At 38.7% G+C, this 4345-nt stretch overlaps 1 long non-coding RNA gene across 1 annotated transcript; it reads right to left on the bottom strand.

Moving 5' to 3' along the window:
- Nucleotides 1–761: 761 nt before the first annotated feature.
- On the bottom strand, nucleotides 762–3992 carry LOC139694852 (uncharacterized). Its single transcript, XR_011702215.1, has 3 exons — nucleotides 3898–3992; nucleotides 3685–3778; nucleotides 762–1104 (listed from the first exon to the last, which is right to left on the bottom strand). It is a non-coding gene; the product is annotated as an uncharacterized lncRNA (long non-coding RNA).
- Between the last annotated feature and the right edge of the window lie 353 nt (nucleotides 3993–4345).

Genomic DNA, 4345 nt, shown 5'->3' with positions numbered 1-4345 from the left:
AATAACTCCCTTGCTTCTCTCACAAAACACAACCGCACATCCTACTCTGCATTCAGCCCTTCTTCAATTCAGCGTACTTACTTCCTCCTTTCGTTTCGTCCGATATGCTATTACATATGTGGGTAAACGGATTAATAAATAAATAAAGAAAAGGATAAACAAATATTTATGTATCTTTGAATGTGCCCCGTTCGAGGTGTTTATTTGACCAAGTATTCAGTCGATTTTGCTCAGAGGAGCATTTACGATCGCTGTTGAAACAATAATTGTTTAGCCACTTGTGGAAATGTGTTACTATTATTAGCCACGGTCTCCAATGACTCCATGCATCTTCCTTTCTCATTTAGAAGCTAATTTGCTTCCAGGAATAATACCGATTCCCCCCTTGGCCGTTTCAGTGAGAATCCATGTTATGTTCACTTTAAATATGGTAAATATTAAGAAAATGCGGTACCTTTGAAATATCGTGAAATAATGAACATCGGGACTTGATTTTGTGCCCATCATGTTTCTTAACAACATAAACTATGACTTCTAATAAAGGATGGCGGTATGGGAGGTATAGAAACTGCCCCCCAAGCGTATAATACACCAACATATTCATCATGATAGTTTTTGCAAGTGCTGTTTTTTTATGACAACATTTTCACATGAGTTTTTCTTAGCACCATCCCCTCACTCACTAGTTTCTTCAGTTTATGAAGGCAGTATCATTATATACGAGCGTTAGACGTAAAATAAACCGAAACACAACAGATAAATTAACTGGAAGATATGTTAATTTATTTAATGGACTGATATTTAATTGATGAATATTTTGTATGGTAACATTGATTCACACTTTTTATATTTACGTAATTACTTATTACGGCAAAAGGAGTTTCCATTTTATTTTGTTAATCAATTCGCTTGTTGACGAAGTCTCCGTAAATTGCGGGCCGGTGGTGGCGGATCATACTTGTCGTCACTGGGGCTATCTCGATCTGTAGCAGGTGCACGTTTGCCTGAACGTGCCGGCGCAGTATCCTCCCATACGCCCGATCGACCGACAGTGGTTGTGGCATGTGTATTCATTGAAAGGGCAGCCGAAACCCGCACTCACCACTGAAATGAAAAATACTTCATATCAAGGATTCATAGATTTCATTCTGAATGTAAGAGAATGGGAAGGCAATGGCAACTTTGGTAATCACGCGTTGGATATCGGAGTACAGCGGCGGATATTTAAGTTCTCTCAACCCTAACACCTCACCTCTAAAATTATCTTTTGTACATTCTTCAAAAAAACTTTAAAAAATATGATTTTTAAGTGTTAATGAGAAAGTGACCAATTGGATTGGTAACTGTTTATCTAACCATGGACAAAAATATGTCATCGATGGGCTAAGTGTAATTAGAGGTAGGTGTAACATCATGAGTGCTAGTTGGAAGTTCTACGGTAATTCTACTCTTCTCTATATGCATCAAGGACCCTAACTCCCATGTCCACCGTAACCTGTGGTTATTTGCAGACAACCCAATGCTTAACAGGGAATAAGCAACCCGGAATATTACATTCTTCTCTTCCACAACACAATCCAGATATCGGAGTGATGTTAGGAATGGGGGTTAGAATTGAAAAGAAGGAAATGTATAGAAACAAGATGACAATTATAAAATAGAAAAATCGAAATAAGCAGCACAGAATAGGCCAAATACCTTGGTATGATACTGACATGAAACCTTTCATGCGGTACACACATCGGAAGAATTATCTGATCATCCTTAAAGAAGCAAGGATTCATTCCACTAGTTTAACTAAATTCCAATATTCATTGGATAAGAGAGACGTTTTACTCAGCTTGAGTTAGCCTTTTGGAATATGCGGCAAGTATTTGGGATCCATGGGAGAAGACGGAATTGGAAAATATTCAGTGAAAATCCACTAGATTAGTTAAAACTTACTACGAGAAGAGACTTAGCGTGACATATATGTTGAAGGAATGATATGTGGAGGCCCCTGATTTACAAAGAAAACTGGCAATACTTAAAACTTGTAGAGAGTTGCAGGACATTTGCGTATTCAAGCGACATCGAGGGTATTATTATGGTTCTAAATTATATCGATAGATTCTATCACGGAGATATAATGTGAGAGGTTGACACCGTCACAGATAGATTGACCTAAGTACGAGTTCTGGTACTAGTTCTCGCACTAGTTCTCCCTTCCCACCATACGCCAACATAACGAAATAGAACGCAAGCGCCCGAATGTGCTTACTTAAACACTAAAATTCAATGATTCATTGCATAATTGCATGGTATGTATATTGACATGCGTGTGTGCATTTGAAAGAGTATCAATACACAGTATGGGAGCTAATGTATATTCAAATGTATTTATTAATTAATTTATTGTGCATAAATAGCTGGTGACTGAACACTCCCCGCCACACTGCTGCCTTGCTGATGCTTGCGGGACAGTGAGCAGACGTGGACATTTTTCTTGAGGATCCAAGTAGACTCTCGGTGTCCTCCTCGAATGGCTATGGCTAGTAAATGAGACCCACTCAATACACTCACTCTATGGCTTTTCATACTGCGTCCTGGATTCCCACCCCGAAGGCCCAGGTCAGATTTCCGACGAGTCCAAGATTTATTTTTCAGTGGTATCACGTTCCCTTGTTGGGGTACGATGTGAAAAGTACCACACGTGAAGTGAGCTGCTCGTCGGATGAGGCGTCAAATTATATTACCCCTTGGCGTCTTTCGTTGAAAATAGTCTAATTTCGATCCCGGAGATCTCTTCACCCTTCTTCCCCCATTTCCTACACATCCTATCTCTACCGAATTAATCGCCAATCTCCAACAGCGCAAATGGCCCCATCTGTCGGTCGCTTCCTCTAATATCATTTAAATCCGAATCTCTAGATCACTTAGAATTGGAATATTGTACAATTTTCGGCAATTATGAAGTGGATTTGGAAAACTAAATGGATGCGAATAATGGCTAAGCGAGTAATTGAGCATCCTTATGATGTCAAAAAGTTTCTCTCTGATTTTTTAACGCCACATTTCCACTTTCGGCGACAGAAAGTTCAGTTTATTAATCGTAAAGAAGAAATAATATGGAAGATATCCATGGAATCTTGGTAGAAATGTGAGTTAGCTAAGTGCTTACATGTTTAGCTAAGTTTTTATATGCTTTCCTTTCTTCCAACTTTCATTACTGATGGAGAAATTTTAAGTGACATTCCATTCGTCGTCCACGTTAGCTCAAATTATTTATAGTAATACTACCTTACCGAACAAAACATTGTCAGCATCAACAAAAAAAATCTGAGTGGTCAAATGCACGGTTGTGTCAAAGGATTTGTTTTACGTATTGGTAAGCAATAGGTAACAGGATAAGTTAATATTTATTCAGCAGAGTTTCCCAAAGTGGGTTTTAAGGAAATCACAAGTCGTGAATATATTTTAATGAGTTTCGCGATGCATAAAATCATAAGGTTAATTAATAGAAACAACACATTGCATGAATTTTAGTTAAATGCGGTTAATATCAAGTGGCTTAGGGCACCACAGAAACGAAATTCGTAAATGGGCCGATAAATTTGGTGAAATTCTGCATCCATTGATTATGAAATATAATCTGGCCTACAGATAGGGTTTTCTTTCATTTCGACTCGTCTAGGTTGAACTTACGGCCTCTATTGTTGGTGAATGTCGACATGACCATAAGGACTCCCAGGATGAGAATCACACTGGATAGGAACTTCATTTCGATTCAAGAGTTATTCTGGAAAAAATGAAAGTGCTAATTAATGCAGGGAAATTCATTAAAGCGATTTCATGTTGAATTTCAAACATAGAGTAGTATGAAATATAGTATTGCTGTGCATCAAGAGACAGACTTACTCTAATCAGTTTGATGACGCTAACAGGCCTTGATGCTCTTTGATTCGGTCGGAGAGTGCGTTTTTCTTCGATGAGGATTCGGTCTGACCCTTCGAATAAGAATGCCCTCGCCGAATTTAGATGCTCCTCTATATATACCGAGACAGATAACCGCCGGGGATTCACAGGAGGCTCCTCACTCCCTTTTCCCCTCTTTATCTTCCGCGCTCGTTGTGTGGGGCTCGCGTAGACGGAATTTCCATCGCGCAATTGAATCAGAAATATTAAAATTCATTTTTGTGTTCTCTTAACGTGAGAAAATTATTTACATGGCCATACAGTGTAAACCCACTCTTTGCATTGTATGTATCTGCAAGAAGTTTATAAGGTGAAACAGGGAGGCAGAGGTCAGGGCAGTCAATTTTCTTTGAACGATGAAAATAGATACGAACATTATGTGGATATGATG

Source organism: Hetaerina americana, unplaced genomic scaffold (assembly GCF_022747635.1).
Source record: "Hetaerina americana unplaced genomic scaffold, ioHetAmer1.1.p SCAF_57, whole genome shotgun sequence".
Classification (NCBI taxonomy): domain Eukaryota; kingdom Metazoa; phylum Arthropoda; class Insecta; order Odonata; family Calopterygidae; genus Hetaerina; species Hetaerina americana.
This window is presented reverse-complemented; position numbering and strand designations above follow the sequence as displayed.